The sequence below is a fragment of the Rutidosis leptorrhynchoides genome, chromosome 10 (assembly GCF_046630445.1).
Source record: "Rutidosis leptorrhynchoides isolate AG116_Rl617_1_P2 chromosome 10, CSIRO_AGI_Rlap_v1, whole genome shotgun sequence".
Lineage (NCBI taxonomy): Eukaryota > Viridiplantae > Streptophyta > Magnoliopsida > Asterales > Asteraceae > Rutidosis > Rutidosis leptorrhynchoides.
In genome coordinates, this window is record NC_092342.1 from 269,322,345 (window position 1) to 269,345,636 (window position 23,292).

Below are 23,292 nucleotides of genomic sequence, written 5' to 3' on the forward strand. Positions count from 1 at the left end.
TTTAATTATCGTTTTTACAGAAGTGACTATCAACCTCTTCATAATGGTACGTAATTTTTGGGGTTTATGCTACATTCTTATTTATTTAAAGCAATGGACACACGAAAATGTGGATAAATTTATAAGCTCATGGCTTGATTGAGTATTAGTTTTTGAAAGAGATTGGTTATAACTTACCGTCAACTGATTTTCTTATTGTATCTTGGTTACTGCATCAACGTATTCGTTCTGTGTGCTTATATACTGTTTGGAAGGTGTATTCTCTATCTTTTTCGATGTTGATAATACAGACACAACCTGACAACCATTTTTCTCACAAGTATACTGATATAAAATACAAGTATTAGAGGTCTGATTGTTGGTATGTTTAGATATTTTTCTTATTATTTGTATCTAAATTTAGATATTTTGGTTATTATTTGTATCTAAATTTTGGTACAAAACTCAAATTTTACTTGCTATTGGTAATCGTTTAAGGCTTACTATATGGAAAGGATGATGAATATGATGATGAAAAGAGGCTTACAAGATGATTACAAGCTTTGATTGCCCTATTTAGTTTTATTGTTTTGTCCACTATTTTTATGCTTGACTATATGGGGTGCTACCATGCCTTTAAAAGCTGAGATCACTATTAAGGTATGTTTACTTCACTCGAGTTTAATAAAATTGCAAGTGCATTTAGTTATATATGAAGATCATGGTGTTAATATACATAAAAAGTCTATTTTGTTTTGTTCACTGTTTTTATCCTTGACTATATGGGGTGTTGCCAGGCCTTTTCAAGATGAGATCACTGTTAAGGTATGTTTACTTCACTCGAGTTCAATAAATTTTCAAGTGCATTTAGTTATATGTGAAGATGATGGTGTTGATATACATGAAAAGTCTTTTTCAACCCATATCAGTAACATTACAAAGTTTCTTACTTTAGAATTTTGAGTTATGTGGTTGAATTTGATTCATGGAAGGTCATAGAAGGTATACATATTCAAGCTGCAGTTTGCTCGGACCATAACAGTTGAGATCAACAAAGTTACGACGACATGCAAGTCATGTATTCTAACTCTCATTGTCAACTAACTGTTACACACATGACAAATTGTTGTTTATATTTCTTCAGCTTGGTTGTGGTATAGATTATAACCATTAGATTCTTATTGTTTATATCTTTACATGTTTTCAGGTAATGATTCTTAGTGTGTTACACGGATGGTTTTTTTAGGTGGTACGTGATGATTGATAAAGATAAATGCCAACCCAAGACGTTATGCGTTGCTTTTCGTTGATTTTACAATCTTGTTAAATGTTATTCGAAGTCTTTATATGTTGGATTATTTATGAATTTTTTTATGTTTAATGATGTTAGGTTTTGAGATTACTTTATTGAAATATAATCATGTCACTCTATAATGACCCTTTCGATGTTGTTTATATGACTCAAACAAATGTCTTATAATGAGTTTTAGGACCCTTTTCCGTTAATAGGATGACCTTAAATAGGGTCACCCTTCAGAGGGTCATTTCAAGTTAAAGGTCCCAAGAAAACATATTTTAGGACCCTTATGGGTGTCCTAAGATAATACTTTTTTTGTAGTGAGTGTCCTATAAAGTACTTTTTAAATACCCTTTTGTGTGTCTCAAAATACTATAAGATAATTAAACCATATTTAAAGTGTCCTAATATGTACATCTATAAGGACCCTATCAATGTTGCTAATGAGGCTCTTACATAGGTTACATAATGTGATTTGTGTTTTAGGACCCTTTTCACTTTATACAACCGTCTTATAGGAGACGCCATTTTGGTGCGTCCTTTCAACTGAAAGGTCCTTAAATGGCACATTTTAGGACACTTATGGGGGTCTAATATAATCATATTTCTTGTAGTGTAATAACATGTATCATCTGCAGATTGCGATTGTTGCATGGCTCTATCAATAGAAAAGGTAACACTCTCGTCCTCTATACTTAGGGTCAATTTCTTACCGAACACATCTATTATTGCTTTAGCCGTGTTTAAGAATGGTCTTCCTAATATGAGAGGAACTCGAGAATCTTCTTCCATGTCTAAAATAACAAAATCTACTGGAAATACTAAAGTACCAACTTTAACTAGCATGTTCTCCATTATCCCTCTAGGATATTTTACTGATCGATCTGCTAGTTGTATGCTTATTCGTGTTGGTTTCAATTCTCCAAGGTCTAGTTTAGCATATAGTGAATATGGCATTAAATTTATACTAGCACCTAAGTCTGCCATTGCTTCTATTGAACTAAGACTACCCAGAAAATATGGAATTGTGAAACTTCCTGGATCTGATAATTTTTCTGGTATCTTATTCAACAACACTGCAGAACAATTAGCATTCATAGTAACAGCATAGAGTTCTTCCATTTTCTTTCTATTTGTGATTAGATCTTTCAAGAATTTAGCATATCTAGGCATTCCTGAAATCACATCAATGAAAGGAAGATTTACATTTATTTGTTTAAACATATCCAAGAATTTGGATTGCTCGGCTTCAAGTCTTTCTTTTCTCATTTTACTCGGGTAAGGAAGTGGTGGTTGGTATGGTTTAACATAAGGTTTAGCCTTAACTGTGTTATCTTCATTAACCTTTTCAACTACCGGTTCTGTTTCCTTATCTTGCTCAGATTGTGGTTCTTGTGGAGTAGGAATAGAGTCATCAGAAATTACAGGTATTTCAGGTGGTTTAAGTGTAATACCACTTATCGTGGTAATGGCTTTAGCTGTTTCATTCCTGGGGTTAGCATTTGTATCGCTAGGTAGACTTCCCGGTTTTCTTTCACCTATCAACCTTGCTAGGTTGCTTACTTCTTGTTCCAGATTTTGAATAGAAGCTTGTTGATTTCTAAATGCTTGAGCATTTTGTTCATTGGTTTGTTTCTGAGATGTGAAAAACTGCGTTTGAGATTCAACTAGCTTTGACATCATGTCTTCTAGATTTGGCTTTTTATCATCTATTTGTGGTGGTTTGTTTTGAAAAATAGGTCTTTGCTGATTGTAAGTATTGTTGGATACTTGTTGATTGCTAGGACCTTGTTGATTGTTGTATGGAACATTTCGTTTATAATTCTGATTTTGATTGTAGATTGGTCTTGGCGGTTGATAATTATTTTGATAATTATTTCCAGGCCTTTGGTTCATGTATGAAACATTCTCTCTTTGTTCCATTGTTTGTTCAATACTGAGACAATCTTTTATCAAATGTGGTCCTTCACACTGCTCACAACTAATTCGTATTGAGTGAATATCCTTAGTCATCTTTTCCATTCGTCTCTTGACAGCATCTATCTTTGTGGAAATGGAATCAAAGTCATGGCTAGAATAGGCTCTAGCCGCTTTAGATGATCTAACGATATATTTTTCTTGATGCCACTCATGTGAGTGGGAAGCAGTGTTATCAATAATTTTGTAAGCTTCAGTTGCAGTTTCTTCATAATGGAACCACCTGCTACTATATCGATGTCTTTTCTTGTAGTGATGTCGCATCCTTGGTAGAATATTTGTACTATTTGATAAGTGTCTAAACCATGTTGCGGACATCCTCTCAATAACTTTTCAAATATTGTCCATGTCTCATATAGAGTTTCATTTGGCTTCTGCGTGAACGTAACAATTTCTCCTTGAAGTCTCACGGCTTTAGATGCCGGAAAGAATTGTATAAGAAAATTTTCAACTAAAACGTCTCATGTATCAATCGCCCCTTCAGGTAACGATTCTAACCAATCTTTGGCTTCTCCCTTTAAAGTCCAGCGAAATAACATTAGATAGATCTGTTCATCCTCAACTTCTCGGATTTTAAATAGAGTGTGAATCCTATTAAAAGTTCGAAGATGTTCATTTGGATCTTCCTTCGGCGCACCACTAAATTGGCATTGATTAGTTACCATGTGTAGGATTTGTCCTTTGATTTCATAATTTGGCGCATTAATGTCTGGTTGAGTAATTGCATGACCTTGGCCAGTGCGTTTAGCTCTCATTCGGTCTTCCATACTTAGAGGTTCCAGATTTTCCATGATTGAATTTGTTGAATCTGAATCACTAAGGGATTCTGATTTAATGGTTTCTTCCTCGACAATTTCTGGATGAGTGATTTGTGGTTCAGGAGGAATGATTAGTGGTTCAGGATCTCTGAATTGTCCCTGAGTATCCTCCGGATTCTCAATTATGAGGTCGGGTTCAAAAAATGGATTATCAGAAATTTGAATTGGAGTACTTGGTCGACTAGATGACGATTCTAAAGAAAAATCAATGGCGACAATATTGGCTAGATGTCTTGATCGAGTTACAGGTGGTGAACGTATGAAAGGTGGTGAACGTTTTGCTCGGTGCATTCACTGAATATCCTATTAGTTATAAAAATAAAAATTATATAAGTTATCAAATTAATAGACTTTTTTGATTTTGCCCACGTTTCGAATAGCCAATAGATGCAGCAGGTAGCCAGGACCCTTTAAATCGGAAGCCCACAACTCGCCACTAACAAATCCAACTATTACTACGAACCAGAAAATTTTAGATGTCTATCAATTTAACCGCTTAAAATAATTTTTCGTCGAAATTTAAAGAAATTTTAGAGAAGAAATAGAAAATTATATGTCCTAAAAACTAGAGCGTAGAGAAATAAGAAAGAAAAAGAGCGTGTCGAAAAACGTCGAAAAAATAAAAGGTCGAAAAAAAATAAGCGTCGAAAAATAATAAAATGCAGCGTCGAAACTTAAAAGTCTAAAAACTAAAATTTAAAACTTATGTCTAAAGATATTAAAGCTTAAAAGGAATTCTATATCCAAAACGGCAATAACTTAAAAAGTACTAAAATCTTAAAACGGCATCGCAAAATTCTAAAGCACCTAAATCTTAATCTAAAGAAAAAGCACTTAAGGGATTTTACGGCAAAGCCTAAAAATCTAGAAATAAAAATAACTACGGCAAATACTATATTTAAAACTAATTACGAACGAAAAATACAAATTACGAATTAAACTAATAAAAAGATACGAAAATATAAAAATAAAACTAAAGTTATAAAAATACAATTTTTTTATAAAAATATTATTTTTATAAAAAGCATTAATTTTATATATTTATTAAACTAATTATAACTTAAAAATACAAATTAAATAAAACTAAATCTAATTATTATTATAATAAACCCTAATTAGGTAATTAATAATAATAATAATAATTAAATTCGTAACCTTAACCTGCAAACTGAGGTACTGGTCCTGTCAAATCAATCCATGCGATCGCATGGATTGTGTGTAGGATTTTCATGCGGTCGCATGGCTTCGGTTTTCAGGCCAAGTAGTTGGGCTTCTACAGTGACCAGCCCGTTTTTATTTATTTTTTTAAAATTTCTGTTTTTAATTTAAATAAAATATTTATATAAATTAAATAAAACTTATATTTAAAAACTAAAATTGAAATAAAAATATTTTATAATTTTATATATTTTAAATAAACTCTTAAAAATATATATATTTTGTTTTTTTATGGCGTTTCGCTTTGACGTTAAGTGTTTCCCCAGCAGCGGCGCCAAAAATACTTGATGTGCGTAGAGGTGTATACGAAATAGTTATATATTTACTACGAAATACTATTAAATACGATACAATTTTACACAAGTTATTTATTTATTTATAGAGTGGATATACCAAAACCTTGCTACAACACTTATAGGTAGTGTACCTAATTGTACAGTAGTGTAGTTTTTAGTAAGTCCGGTTCATCCACAGGGAACTAGCCAAGTTTAACGCTATATTTTTAAAACTATATTTGTATAAATATAAATATATAAGTAGTAGTATTATTATTATTATTATAAAAGGGGGTTTTTACCGTTTAATGACCGGTTTGTCGATTTTAAAACTTTAGTCGCAGTTAAAACCTAATGTAAAAATATTAAATATAAAAACAACTTAATTTAAAGCATAAAGTAAACGACAATAATTAAAGTGCGATAAATTAAAATGCGATAAATAAAATGACGATAAATGAAATTGCGATAAAATATGAAATAAAGGAATTATGCTTATTTAAACTTCCATAATCATGATGTTCGACGTGTTGATTTTAATTTATTACCATGGGTTAATTGTACTTTGTCCTGGATTATTCAATATGTCCATACAATTTTGTCCATAATAGTCCATCAGTCATAAACATAAAGTGCGAGAGTCTTCGTCAAATTATCCTTATACCCGAAGTCAAATATTCCAACTAATGAATACACCAGGTTATCGACTGCGTGTAGTCCAAGGTTTTACTACTTTGTTAACAATTACACAATTACCCTTGAATGTAATCCACCCCTGTTTCAACAAGTCTATTAATAGATATCCCGCCCACCGTACCCAGTCAAGCGTATGTGGTTATATATAAATACGTCAAATTATAAGTCTATATATTAAATTAACAAGGTATCATTTAGCTAATATAAAGGACATTAATAGCCCATAGTCTAATTTCCACAAGTGTCGTTCTTTTATCCAAACCCCAATTATGGTCCAAAGCCCAATTACCCCGTCTTTAATATTTAGCCCAACATCATGATTACTTCGATTTAAATAAGCATAATAATAACTTAGCTACGAGACATTAATTTAAAAAGGTTGAACATAACTTACAATGATTAATAATAGCGTAGTGTTACACGGACAGAATTTCGACTTACACACTTACAACATTCGCTAACATACCCTTATTATTATTAATCTTAAATTAAAATTAAAATTAAAATTATATATATATATATATATATATATATATATATATATATATATATATATATATATATATATATATATATATATATATATATATATATTTGTGAGAGAGAGATTGATGAATTGTGTATCATATTCGACTGAAACTGCGCCTTTTATAGCAATGTGGCCAAACTTTTTGCTCCATGCGATCGCATGGCATTTGTGCCTTCTGGCCATGCGATTGCATGGCCTGGGAATCCAGCTCAGAATTATTTGTTTGCTAGTTTGCCAACGGTTTTAATATATAATATAATATATATATAATTTTAAGAATTAATTATATATTATATTATATTCATGTGCATAGTTGACTTGTAATTTTTATTCCGTTGCGTCGTGTGTTGAGAGTTGACTCTGGTCCCGGTTCTGAATTTTCAAACGTCCTTTCGTACTATTTAATATCTTGTACTTTGCGTTTCGCGGCTCGTACTCTTGTAATTTTTAGACGCTTCTCATCAATAATTTGAACCTCGTGATTTGTACTTTGTAGTTTTTAGCTTTTTGGTCGTTTGCGTCTTCAAATCGTCGAATCTGTCTTTTGTCTTCACCTTTTAATATTTAAACGAATATCACTTGTAAATAGAACAATTGCAACTAAAAGCTTGTCTTTCTTGAGGGATAATGCTATGAAATATATGTTCGTTTTTAGCATTATCACAACCCCACCAACATAAACTTTTAATAACAAAAACGCCTTAAGTGTGGGATGCGCCGTATCCCTAACATTGAGGATAATGTTATTTTAAAGTGTGGGATAGCAAATGTTGCACATAACGATTCTTGTAAAACCTCAAGTGTTGATAAACTAAATTTTTCTTAAAATTTAAAACTCCTCGAACTATAAAACATCAAGGATTATAAAATTCTATAAAAGATCAAAAGTTTTTGCTACAAAATAGACCAAAAGAGTAAAACAAGGTTAAAACTTTTTGCAAAAATCAAACTGAGTATTCCAAAAGAGCATTGCATAACGAAAGGTGCTATTCGACCCATTATCATTTTTGTGAGGCACCCCCAAATAAGGCTTTATAAGCACTCATTTTTAGTGCTTCACTATATTTCCGTTGAGCGCGCCGATGTTAACATCTCGGAATCAGAACTTGCTCTTGGTCTACATTTCGAAATCACACATTTTAACGAGGATTACTAAGTTAGAACCTCAGCTACTCGTGAAGATAAAAACACACCCATTCCACACATCCATTTCCACCTCCGCTCTACAAATCTATTCACCACTACCCATCCATTCTAAACCACCTCATAAATAAAGAAATAAATCCAGATAAAAATCATTCTTTTTGGGAAACCCTCTACAAAACCGCACTAGAAAAAAATGCGAGCATCCAAGCCAATTCTCAAAGAAGACCACCAAAAGTAGACCTCGAAGAGAAAAGCATAAGTTGCTTTAAAAAAAAAAATTTGTTGATGAATAAAGGTTCCGAGAAAGGGAGCAGAACTAAGAAAGATACGGGAAAAGAAACTCCTGGCAGTCATAAAGAAGGATGCTTACCATAAAATTCCTGACGAAAAGCTGAAAGGATCACAAAAATCGATCTTTCAAAAAGAAACCCCTATCTATCAAAACCCTTCACACCTAGAAACTTCCAAATCCCCATCTCTTCACAATCCAAGCTGTGTCGATAACTGAAAATTCTTTCAAATAAGTGATAGAGGTTTGAGTCTTGATCAATCCTATGATGAAGAATGTAAGCATGACTGGCTAAGAGTGACTTCATTTCTTAGAACTATAGGACACCCTAAATACTTTAGTGAAATGAGAGAGCCGAGTGAGATAGCCTCAGTTATGTAACCTCCTCTCATACTTGCGGAAAAAGGTTTGGGAATAACAAAAAGAATAAAACTAAGTTTTCGCTCCTCCGTCTTGCGGAACAAAAATCACTTGATCTCTACGAATAAAAGTCCTCGGTGTCTAAAGTTCGAAAGTTTGCTTGAGGACAAGCAAAGTTCAAGTGTGGGATATTTGATATCGGCTAAAAAGTCATGTTTTTACCCCCGATATTGAGTCCCAAAAGCATAAAGTTTAAGACTTTGTCGGAAAAATAATCACTTTTTCGGTTAACATTTGTAGGTAAAGTAATTACGAAGACGATGCAAGAAGAATCAAGAAAATTGGAACTAAAACGAAGATTCTAAAGCGAAAACGGTGAAAGACAAGAAATCAAGTTACGATCCAAGGATTCAGCAAGCCAAACGGCTTGCCAAACGGGTGGCCAAATGGCCTGCCAGTATGGTAAACGGCCTGTCAAATGCCCAGATCAAACGGACCAAGCAAACGGGCAGGCCTGGTAAACGGGCTGTGCAAACGGCCTGCCAAATGGGTTGCCAAACGGCCTGCTAGCCGTTTGGAGGCAAAATTCAAGTCTATTTAAAGGGCTTTTGTCATCCAATTTCAACAAACTTCTCTTCACTGTCTCACTACAATACACTTTCTCTCGCTAGAGCTTTCAAGGCCTTCTCACCTCCTAGCGGGAAATTAAGTACCTGGAGGCGAACGTCGAAGATTGTAATAGGAACGGCTTAGAGGATGTCAGCACTTGTAATGGTCCGGATCTCGTCAGTAAACGGTGAACACTTTCCTTAATTTAATAATGTTATCTTAAGTTGCTTTCATCCTGCATGACTATCTATCTGTTGCAAATGTTTATTATATGTCGAATACGTTATCTGAAACTTATGATATTGTTATGATGAAACCTTGACGGTTTAGAATTTTAATTTACGGATCACCCTTTCCGCTTATTCACGTGGCTATAACGTAGTATTAGGACCTGATCAACCCTAGGATACGGGTAAGTAGTTATGTGTGCTTAACGTCACAATAGGGATATATTACCTACGTACGGATAATCAATTATCCTCAAAGAAGAGCTGCCCATTTAGGTTGTGATCAGAGTAGACAATATAGAGTTTAGTGAACACTGGTCTGCTTAGAAGCATGATTCGCGTCAGAAGCAATGTTCTTGAGATGTTGTAAGATGATCCGGGGTTGAATAAGTAATCGCAAAGGAGAGACCTCTAATCCAATTAGCAGTACCTTAGAATATTTAAGATTGCACATCTATTAACGTTAAGGCATAGCATAGTACTAAGTGGTGGAATATTGCTTTAGTTAAACCAACTAAGATTAAGAAAAGCTGGGACTTTCCTTTATGGGTGTACCACTTTGCTTATGTACCTAGGATTCTATCCATAAGGTCGTTTAAATATTTTAGGTTAACGTTGAGAGTAGGGATATATGTCTTAGCCAGAATTTCAAGGCCTAAACTCTTAGTGACAAGTCAGTTAGGTTCATAGCCCAGTTGATTGAGGTTTAGTGTTTATCCTAGGAAATCAAACTCTTGTGATATTTGTCCTTCAGAATTCTATTCTCCATACCTATCTATCTTTATCTTTATAAGTTAAATTACCACTTTATGTAGTTAATCTTAATCTATCACCTCTTGTCACTAGAGTTAACTGTATAGGCACTTTTGTCCCACATTACTGAGCAAACATACAAAAATTCGAACCTGAGTTATATTTACCACTTACTCGTTAAAAGGAAGACAAGTAGGTGAGTTATAGCTAGGAACCCCAGCTAAATATAAATAATAAAACCGTTACGCCCTTGTGGTAGCTAATTCTGACGTGTCACGGCTTAATGACACCGCACAAAATAAAACCGTCCGATTTGGCCATATCAGTTCATTCCGTCATTTGTTATATCACATTTGTTTTTCGTCTTGTCATCAAAATTAGTAGCTTTTGCTAAACTTAATGTCAGTCTTTGAAAGTGCGATGTTTTACACTGTTTTGTACATGAGATAAACTACAAATATATATATACATATTTTTGAAGTTGGGTATATCACGCTACGTTCAAAAATTTATAAAATATAATATTTAAAATGTTTGAAAACTATAAAAACTATTACAATACCAAATTAAATATTAAAAGTACTAACATTACAAAAAAAATAAAAAAAAATACATAAGATTAAGAAAATTATAGTTGACACTGAGTGTTCCACTAGGGGTTCCAAGGTTCGTTGTATATGTTTTGATACGCTTGGAATGGATCATAAGTAGGAAAAGGTGGTCGTGTATCGACGGTCCATGGAGGAAAATAGGCCGGTTCGATAGGAATGTAATTTCGGTTTTGGTAGGCTAAATGGGCTTGGATTTGATTTTGATGATATTGCCAAGCCTGAAACTCATTTTGCATAGCCTGATTGTATTCGATTTGGGCCATTATTCTTTGTATATCTGTCATTTGATTTCCTCCACCCGCATTACCTTGCTCATGATCTCGTTCTACCTGTGGATGCGGGCCCTCATATGGTATTGCAGCATTACGTTGTTTCGTTAAAACCTTTGCACCATGATACACGCGTAAATCAATTCTATCACGGCGTTCGGGTACTGCAACTAATATTCCCCCTAACTTCTATCCACATTGAGATACTCAGTAATTAAAGTAATAAAAATTCCACCTCCTATGATACTATTATTTCGCATACCCCTTACCATTACCGATAAGTAATAACCCACACAATAAGGTATGTTCACAAAGCTAGGTGGGTCTCTAATACACATGAGGTAAAATAGATCATTTTCATTCACCTTCTCTTTATTCCTACCTCGTTGTGTAATCGAGTTTGCTAAAAACCTATGAATCACTCTTAGCTCAGCTCTATCAATATCGGTATAAGAGTGAGATCCCCCACGAAAATGATTAGGTCTAGACATTCTACTCCATAATCCATTCGCATCAAAATTATCATCAACCCTTCTACAGTTAATTATTAACCGTTGACAACCATTAGATGCTAATTCCTCAGGCGTATATATACACAAGGCCTGAGCCATTTCTAATAGAGACATATGGCACATCAAACCTCCTAACAAAAATCTAATAAAACTCTGATCGGTTAAGCTAGCAACCTGATCATTTATTTTAATAGTACTTAATAATTCAACACACCATTCCCTATATACAGACCTACGTATAGTGAATAAACGTTCCCGATCGTTAAAAGTAGAATTACCATACCTTTGGTAAAGTAATTTCCTGATTGGTTCGGTCAATCCCACTGTCTGTAACGGCTCCCAATCTATCACCCTGGGCACTTCAACATCCTTAGACTGAAGAATGTGTAAATTCCTCTAATATTTTGGATATTCTATCCAAAATCTGTCAAATCTTAAGTTAGGGTGTAAATTTGCCTCGTGTATATTTTAATATGAAATGAGTGGATGATGTTGATTTTGTCTGTATTGATTGTTGATTTCCTGTTCATTTGCATTCTCAGGAGGAGCATTATGAACCTGGAAAGTGGATGAAGATTCACTCCCTTCAGTCTGCAAAACACATTAAACACAATTTTTGTGCATCCAAATATGCATTAGTGTTAGTAAAATCATAAATTAAAACAATTATAATGACATGTTTAATCAAAATTAAACCTTTACACATTTTCATAATTTTAACAATTCTACACTTTTTCAAATAAGCATATATGAAAATGTATACAATATTCATAAACATTCAACTCAAATAACATGCTAAAATAATCATTATTAGCTACTAAACAAGTTTCAAATAGCGTTCATATCAAAATAACCCAGTTCATGCATTTTTGACTTAAATCGTCCACTTTGATGCTCAAAAATCATGTTTAGGATCAAAGTTTAGATCATTTAGCAACCTAAACATGTTACACTACTTAATTTAGCATGAATTCATAACAAAAATCGGCCATAACTCGCTTATATCAAAAAGCTCCAAATTGCTCAAGAACACAAACCCTAGATTGCTAAAAAATTTTTAAGTTTAAGGCTTCTAATCATGTTAAATAGCATCAATCTAGGCTATACAAACATAATATACATACAATTTAAGCATAACTAAGCTTGAAATCATCAGAATTAAATTACGTAAAAATTGCTCAAGAACACTATAAATCCGAATTAAAGAGTGTATTGTGTAGAAATTACCGTTCTCCTTGAAAAGCTTCTTGGTAGGAATCTCCTCATCGTGTTTTTATTGAAAATTTTTATGATTTTATGTGAAAAATAGGGTTTTTTGGGGTTGTTTGTGTGTGTTTTTCGCAGAAAAAATAATGGGATGGGGAGTGGACTGATCAGTCTCGACCAGCTATATCTGGCCTGGTGTTTTTGAAGCTCCGCAACTGCGGTAGTGTTTACACTCAAAGCTCCGTGACAGTGGTATTTTTTTTTTGCCTACTTTAGATCAATAATATTAAAATAATGATAACAAAAATTTTCGCCCCGCCCTTGGTTAAAGCAATTTCGGTTCAACGACCTAGTGTTTAACTTACGACGAATTTTAGAAATCATTTTTTTTAACTTAATGAAATAAAGTAAATTTTATTTTTAAATTCACACCAAACTTAAATTAAAAATGCTTATTAATAAAATATTATTAATATTTATATTAGTTTTATAAACTTATATAATAATATGATTTTATATTAATTTTAAAAACAAGGTAAAAATAAAATAAAAATCTTTTTGGTCTTTTATCCCACTTTAATCAATCAAATATTAACAAAAATGTACGTCCCTCTTTTGGGTAAAGTAATTTCGGCTATATTACCTAGTTTTACTCCTGACAAAATTTTGAAATATTTTGAATTGATTGATTAAAGATATTTATACCTTATGAATAAACGGTAAATTTCGCAGTGATGAATTAAATTTTTGTCTGATATCAATAATTTCGGTTTATTATACCTAATTTTATTGAATATCAATTTAATACTTTATAGCGAACGATTCAGCATTTATTAACAAAAGGTTAAAAGCAATAAAAAAAATAAAAATAAAAACTATACATACTTACCTATAAGATAGAATTCCCAGAGACCTGCTTTAGTTGACTCATAAGAGAGTCGTTCGATTTGGTTTTCCACTGCTACATAAGTGTATCCACTAGTTTTCAATAATTTTTCTTCTAAACATATGAACGGTCATTCTCTGCATAGAGTAACGAACTCAGATTTGGAATGTGTCTGATTCGTCGAGCATTTTCCTTCGTGTGACCATTTGCCGCATTTATGACATTTTTCAGGATGTCTTGCTCTCCTTTTTGCTGCGGATAATGATTTTCCTTTACCGAAATGTATCTTATTATGATTGTTCATGAGTTCTTTTCTTACTTCGTCCATTTTGCCTCTTATTACTGACACCGGTTCACTCGGGAGTGTGTTATTATTACATTTAGTAATCATAGCATGTAGTAGTAGACCATGGTTCAAATCAAAGGAATTCTTCATCTCGTAAAACCTAAAAAACAAAAATTCAGAATGGAGGGAGAAGACTAGTTCTTTAGGGTCTGCTAGGGAAAGACCATTCGGATTCCATTCTTGAAAACTACACAAAAATAGAATATCTAACTCTAGACAGCATTATATTATCCTTAAAAGATTCGATTCTCCCCACACTTCGTTAGCTGTGGTGTCGAACTTGTGATTAACTTCATTGTTAATTTCAATTGGACCATCAACAACTTGCATATCTCTGACTTTTGCTTCAAGCCATTGGTTGACTTCCTCTATAACATTCACAAATTCAACTAATTTTGCCTTTTCTTTAGGAGACAATTTGGATACTAATCGATTACATAACTTAAAGTTCCCCTTAATCCTAGCATCTTGAATCCGTTTATAAAGTTTCTTCGTTGAACTGTTAAAAACGGAGTCATCTAATTTCGTATCAACAACGGGGTTCTTTGTTATCAGGTCATCATTGGGTGTTACTTCATCTTCCCCACACTTAGGCATTTTTATTAATTCGACAGTTTTGGTTGGTGGAGATTTAGACTTTCGATTCAGAAAGGTGACCGATTTGTCACCATCACTAAGTATCATTTTACCCTCTTTTACATCAATTAACGCCTCGATAGACGCTAAAAATGGGCGACCTAAAATTAGAGGAATATCAAGGTCTTCCTCCATATTAATAACTATGAAATCTGCAACAAAGGTCAAACTTTCCACTTGAACGGGTAAATTGTTGGCTATTCCAACTGGTTGTTTAATGGTTTGGTCAAATAATCGAACACCTATGCTGGTTGGTCTTAATTTACCCACACCTAATCTTTTGTATAAGGAAAGAGGCATAACATTCGCACTTGCTTCTAAATCTGCGAGCGCATTATACATAGCACAATCACTATGCAAGCAAGAAATAATAAATTCACCTGGGTCTCCTAATTTAGGAGGTGGAGTTGGTTTGTTAACCTTTTTTGGGTGCTCTTTTCTTGGTTCTTCCACTTTTACTTGGACTTTTTGTTCATATTTTACCCATTTTCTTGGAATGGGAGGCTTATATAAGAATTCTTCTTCATCACTCCAATTTGAAACCTCCCCAACTTCCAATATTGGCTTTTCAGATGTCGTTGAAAACATATTTATATTTTCATTCTGAAGGTTTGCTTCGGTGGTGAAATTGTGATTAACTTCATTGTCAACTTCCATCGGACCATGTATGTAATGTTTAACTCTGTGACCATTGACTTTAAATTCAATTCCGTTTGAATTTATCAATTCTATTGTTCCGTATGGGAAAACTCTTTTGATTATGAATGGTCCAGACCATCTTGATTTCAATTTTCGAGGAAATAGCTTGAATCTTGAATTAAAAAGAAGAACTCGGTCTCCTTCTTTAAATTCTTTTGAACTTCTGATTATTTTATCATACCATTTCTTCGTTCTTTCCTTATAGATTAACGAATTTATATATGCATCATGTCTTAATTCCTCTAATTTGTTTATTTGACTTAATCGTAGATGACCAGCTTCATGCAAATCAAGATTGCATGTCTTCAAAGTCCAAAATGCTTTGTGCTCAATTTCTACTGGAAGGTGACATGCTTTTCTGTAAACGAGATTAAAAGGTGTGGTACCAATTGGAGTTTTGTAGGCTGTTCGAAAAGCCCAAAGTGCATCCTCCAATTTCATGGAAAATTCCTTCGGATTTGATCCTACAGTTTTCTCTAGAATACGTTTTAAAGCTCGGTTGGTATTTTCAACTTGTCCACTTGTATGTGGATGATAAGCAGTTGAGATTTTATGAGTTACTCCATATCTTTTGAGAACTTTCTCAAGTTGATTATTACAAAAATGAGTATCTCGATCACTTATTAAAGCTTTCGGAGTTCTGAACCTAGCAAAAAGACATTTTAAGAAGTTGACTACAACTCGTGCATCGTTAGTTGGGAGAGCTTGTGCTTCTGCCCATTTAGATACATAATCAATGGCAACGAGAATGTAGAGATTATTATGAGATTTTGAAAATGGACCCATAAAGTCAATACCCCAAACGTCGAAGACTTCACATACTTGAATGACATTTTGTGGCATTTCATCATGTTGACTTATTTTTCTGGCCCTTTGACATGCATCACAGGATTTACAAAGAAGGTGTACGTCTTTAAAAATTGAAGGCCAATAGAATCCAGCATCGTAGACCTTCTTTGCTGTGATTTGAGGCCCATAATGCCCTCCTGTTGGTCCTGTGTGACAATGGTTTAAGATTTAACTAGCTTCATCTCTGAATACGCATCGGCGTATTATTCCATCGGGACAACTTTTAAACAGATGTGGATCTTTCCAAAAATAGTGTTTTATATCACTAAAGAATTTCTTTCGTTTTGGGTACGACAACCCTTTTTCAAGGAATCCACATACTAAGTAGTTTGCAAAGTCTGCAAACCATGGAATTTCACTATAATCGATTTTCAAGAGATATTCATCAGGAAAGTTGTCTTGTACGGCTGATTCATTTAGAACTTCTAATTCAGGATTTTCAAGACGAGAAAGATGATCAGCGGCGAGATTTTCTACTCTCTTTTTGTCTCGGATTTCAATATCGAATTCTTGTAAGAGTAAGATCTAACGGATTAATCATGGTTTGGCATCTTGTTTTAAAAATAGGTATCTAAGAGAAGAATGATCAGTATAGACCACCGTTTTAGCTAGAACGAGATATGAACAAAATTTGTCAAAAGCAAAGACAATAGCAAGGAGTTCTTTTTCAGTAGTTGTGTAATTCGTTTGTGCTCCTTGTAACATCTTACTAGCGTAATAAATAGCTTGAAATCGTTTTTCAATTCTTTGACCTAAAACGGCTCCCATTGCAAAATCACGTGCATCGCACATGAGTTCAAATGGAAGATTCCAATTTGGAGTTATCATGATCGGTGCATTAGTGAGTTTTTCTTTAAGAATATTAAAAGATTTGATGCATTCATCCGAAAAGATGAATGGAGCATCTTTTTCAAGGAGTTTATTCATAGGAGTGGCAATTTTAGAAAAATCTTTTATTAAACGTCGGTAAAAACCGGCATGTCATAGAAAACTCCTAACTCCTCTAACATTGGTGGGATGTGGAAGTTTAGCAATTACATCTACTTTAGCTCTATCCACTTCAATTCCTTCACTTGAAATTTATGACCAAGAACGATGCCTTCTTTAACCATGAAATGGCATTTCTCCCAATTAAGTACTAGATTTAATTTCTCGTATCTAATAAGCATTCGTTCAAGATTAACTAGACATGTTTCAAAAGTATCACCGAAGACTGAAAAGTCATCCATGAAAACTTCCATGCATTCTTCTATCATGTCGTGAAAAATCGCCATCACGCACCTTTGAAAGGTTGCAGGGGCGTTTCAAAGTCCAAATGGCATGTGTTTGTAAGCAAAAGTACCATAAGGGCACGTGAATGTGGTTTTCTCTTGGTCCTCGGGTGCGATTGGAATTTGAAAGTATCCGGAGAAACCGTCAAGAAAACAATAGTAACTGTTCCCAGCTAACCTTTCCAACATTTGATCCATGAAAGGTAAGGGAAAGTGATCTTTTCTGGTGGCGTCATTTAATTTTCTATAATCAATACAAACACGCCATCCCGTTAATTTTCTATAGTCTTCGTTGGCGTTGCACATATGTTTTATGACGTTCTTCCATAAGGATTTTATGTGTGCAATACGAAGGACTTATACCTTTAATGTCATGAATCTTCCATGCAATAGCTGGTTTATGAGCTTTTAGCACAGAAATGAGTTGAGATTTTTCATTTTTCGTAAGAGAAGACGAGATTATTACAGGTAATTCAGATTCACCATGTAAATAACCGTATTCCAAATGGTTTGGAAGTGGCTTTAACTCTAATGTTGGTGGTTCTTCTATTGATGATTTGTATCGATATCTGTCTTCCTCTTTCAGCATTTGAAGTTCTTCTGTTGTTGGTTTGTATTCATTAGCCATAAGTGTAGCTAACATTTCAGCTCCATCAATTGGTTCAGTTCCTTCTCCTAAAGAACATTCTCCTGTTCCTTGTAATTCAGGAAATTCTTGTAACAATTCTGCATGTGAATCTATAGTTTGAACATAATAACATGTATCATCTGCAGATTGTAGTTGTTGCATGGCTCTATCAACAGAAAAGGTAACACTCTCGTCCTCTATACTTAGGGTCAGTTTCTTACCAAACACTTCTATTATTGCTTTAGCCGTGTTTAGGAATGGTCTTCCTAATATAAGAGGAACTCGAGAATCTTCTTCCATGTCCAGAATAACAAAGTCTACTGGAAATACTAAAGTACCAACTTTAACTAGCATGTTCTCCATTATCCTTCTAGGATATTTTATTGATCGATCGGCTAGTTGTATGCTTATTCGTGTTTGTTTCAAATCTCCAAGGTCTAGTTTAGTGTATAATGAATATGACATTAAATTTATACTAGCACCTAAATCTACCAATTCTTCGATTGAACTAAGACTACCCAGAAAACATGGAATTGTGAAACTTCCTGGATCAGAGAGTTTTTCTGGTATCTTATTCAACAACACTGCAGAGCATGTAACATTCATAGTAACAGCCGAGAGTTCTTCCATTTTTCTTCTATTTGTGATTAGATCTTTCAGGAATTTAGCATATCTTGGCATTCCTGAAATCACATCAATGAAAGGAAGATTTACATTTATTTGTTTAAACATATCCAAGAATTTGGATTGCTAGGCTTCAAGTCTTTCTTTTCTCATTTTACTCGGGTATGGAAGCGGTGGTTGGTATGGTATAACATAAGGCTTTGCCTTAACTGTGTTATCTTCATTAACCTTTTCAACTACCGGTTCTTTTTCCTTCTCTTGCTCAGGCTGTGGTGCCTGTGTAGTAGGAATAGAGTCATCAGAAATTACAGGCATTTCAGGTGGTTTAAGTGTAATACCACTTCTTATGGTAATGGCTTTAGCTGTTTCATTTTGGGGGTTAGCATTTGTATCGCTAGGTAGACTCCGCGGTTTTTTTTCACCAATTAACCTTGCTAGGTTACTTACTTCTTGTTCCAGATTTTGGATTGAAGCTTGTTGATTTCTAAATGCTTGAGCATTTTGTTCATTAGTTTTTTTCCGAGATGTGACAAATTGAGTTTGAGATTCAACTAGCTTCGACATCATATCTTCTAAATTTAGCTTTTTATCATCGGTTTCTGGTGGTTTATTAAAATAACCAGGTCTTTGCTGATTGTAAGTATTGTTAGATACTTGTTGATTGCTAGGACCTTGTTGGTTGTTGTGCTGAGCATTTGGATTGTATGAAATATTTTGATTTCGATTGTAGTTTGGCCTTGGCAGTTGATAATTATTTTGATAATTATTTCCCGGCCTTTGGTTCATGTATGAAACATTCTCTCATTGTTCCATTGTTTGTTTAACACTGAGACAATTTTCTGTCAAATGTGGTCCTCCACACTGCTCACAACTAATTCGTATTGCGTGAATATCTTTAGTCATCTTTTCCATTCATCTTTCGAAAGCATCTAACTTTGCGGAAATGGAATCAAAGTCATGGCTAGAATCGGCTCTAGTCGCTTTAGATGATCGAAGAATATCTTTTTCTTGATGCCACTCATGTGAGTGGGAGGATGTGTTATCAATAATTTTGTGAGCTACAGTTGCGGTTTTCTTCATAATGGAACCACCAGCTGCTGTGTCGATGTCTTTTCGTGTAGCAACGTCGACACCTTGGTAGAATATTTGTACTATTTGATAAGTGTCTAAACCGTGTTGAGGACATCCTCTCAACAACTTTCCGAATCTTGTCCACGCCTCATATAATGTTTCATTTGGCTTTTGCGCGAACATAACAATTTCTCCTTGAAGTCTCACGGCTTTACATGCCGGAAATAATCTTTTAAGAAATTTCTCAACTAAAACATCCCATGTATCAATCGCTCCTTCAGGTAACGATTCTAACCAATCTTTGGCTTCTCCCTTTAAAGTCCAGGGAAACAACATGAGATAGATCTGTTCATCCTCAACTTCTCTGATTTTGAATAGAGTACAGATCTTATTAAAGGTTCGAATATGTTCATTTGGATCTTCTTTTTGTAAAGACCCATCCTAATCTATAAGAACGAATACAATAACATATGATTACATCGCGAGGTATTTGACTTCTATATGATACATTTTACAAACATTGCATTCATTTTTAAAAGACAAACTTTCTTTACGTTGACGACTTGCATACCATTTCATAATACATCCAACTATAATTGACTTAATAATAATCTTGATGAACTCAACGACTCAAATGCAACGTCTTTCGAAATATGCCATAAATGACTCCAAGTAATATCCTTAAAATGAGCTAATGCATAGCCGAAGATTTCTTTAATACCTGAGAATAAACATGCTTTAAAGTATCAACCAAAAGGTTGGTGAGTTCATAGGTTTATCATAATAATCATTTCCATAATTTTAATAGACCACAAGATTTTCTTTTTATAACATAATCCTCAAGCAGAATCCTCTCGTCTGCATTAAGGTAAAATCATTCATATGGTGAACACCTGGTAACCGACATTAACAAGATGCATATAGAATATCCCCAAAACAGAATCCTCTCGTCTGTATAATAATAAGTCGAAGTACTAAAGCATCCGTACCTCGGATGGGGTTTGTTTGGCCCATAAATCTATCTTTAGGATTCGCGTCAATTAGGGGTACTGTTCCCTAATTCTTAGGCTACCAAGCTAAAAAGGGGCATATTCGATTTCGATTATCCAACCATAGAATGTAGTTTTCGATTACTTATGTCTATTTCGTAAAACATTTATAAAAGCAGCGCATGTATTCTCAGTCCCAAAAATATATATTGCAAAAGCATTTAAAAATGGAGTAAATGAAACTCACCATATTGTATTTTGTATTAATTAAGCATATGATGACATTGACAAGTGCAAGGTTGGCCTCGGATTCACGAACCTATATTAATTATATATATTTATATGTTGGTCAATATTTATCTAACAATTTAGGTCAAGTCATAGTGTACCACAATCCTAATGCTCGAGACTAATACGCAAAAGTCAACAAAAGTCAACTTGACCAAAATGACTTCCAAAACCTATACATGATTATTATATAACTTAAATATAGTCGTTTTATATATTTAATATATTTAACAGATTTTATTAGAGTAAATAATAAAAGTCATTTATTAATAAAAATTTATATTAAAATATATATATGATAAAAATATACTTTTATATATCTTAAGTAATAAAATTTATAAAGTTCATTTAATATCATAAAAATATAATGATAGGTATTATAAATATAACTATATTACATGTAGTAAACTATCTTTGTATCACATATTTATTTGATAAAATAATATTGATAATAAAAATAATAAGGAAAAATTGTATTACTTTGTAATAATAATAATTATTATTTTGCTAATAAAAATAACAATATTTATATTTACAAAAAATGATATTATGATAAAATGATAATTTTTATTAATAAAAATACTAAAATGATAATAATACTGATATTTTATAATAACAATGATATTTCTATTAAAAATACTAATTTTAGTGAAAAGATAGTTTTAATATTAATAATACTTTTAATAATAATTAGATAATACTAATATTAGTTTTTTTAAAAATAATGATACTAATAAGCATTATAATAATAATATTAGTAATTATAATAATAATGATGATAATATTAATAATAATTTTTGATGACAGTAACAATAATAATAATAATAATAACGATTTTTAAATAATGATACATATAATAATAATAATAATAATAATAATAATAATAATAATAATAATAATAATAATAATAATAATAATAATAATAATAATAATAATAATAATAATAATTAGATGATAATAATAATAATAATAACGGCGATAATAACGACGATAGTAATAATAATCATTTTAACAATAATACAAAAATTCAGTTGACTATAACTTCTAATCTGTTCATCGAAACCATTCGAGTTCTAAATGAAAAGTTCTTAATTTTTCGCTAGTTTTCCAACGACATGCATATCATATACCCTATCTTAGTAGCATATGTATCTAATTCAGGATTCAACATGCACTATCTAACAACAATATTAAATGTACAAGCATGCATAATCCTAAATACTCGAGCACTAGTCAGGGATACACTAATAATATATAAAAGTTAAGTTATGAGTTCTCACGTATCAATATTGAGATTCAATATTGCAGAAAAGTACGTAGACGCAACGGAGATGATAAACGCTAGGTTGACCTCACGAGCTATACCCCTGAACCATACCCATAACCTCCATAGCTATAACCCATAATTTCCTTAGCTTTATCCCTCTCGAAAAACCCATTTTGAAATCACGCGAGCAGAACCTCGTCGTAGTATTTTATGTATAATACTAATAATATCACTCCTAATACTACTAATACTAATAATAATAAGATTAATATTAATAATCTTAATAATAATAATAATAATAATATAAATAATAATAATATTATAAATATAATATAGAGAGTGTAAGAAGAGAAGAAGGAAAAATTAATGCTCGAGTACCTGAATCATTCGGTTTATAACTAGTGTGCCTCACCTAATGTGCCATGCAATTGCATGGTTTGGTGAGGAAATCCTCATGCAATCGCATGAGACTTATCACCAGCAAAGATCCTTTTACAATGTTGCTGACACACATTTTTTTTATTATTATACATATATTATATTTAATTTATATAATTAATTATATATTATATTATATTTAAGTGCATAGTTAAATTGTAATTTTAGTTCTAATGACATGTACGTTGTCTCTCGACTTATGTTCCGATTTCGGTTTCTCGAACGCTAACTCGTACGTAGAGAAAACTTGTACTAAACGATACACGACGTGTATATTTATAAATAATTAGACTTACATTGACAATAAACTATATCATTTTAAATGTAACTTGATCATTTGAGTGATTTGGTCATTTGCTTCTATAGATCATCGTCTCATTAATTATCGTAGTATTAATAATATTATTTTAAATCAAGACGTTTTATGAGTAAGTTAATATTATATTCTATTACTTTGTAAAATATAAATATATTTTCTTTTAAGAATGTAACTTATATATACTAGAAATATTTATTTAGTAATATATTA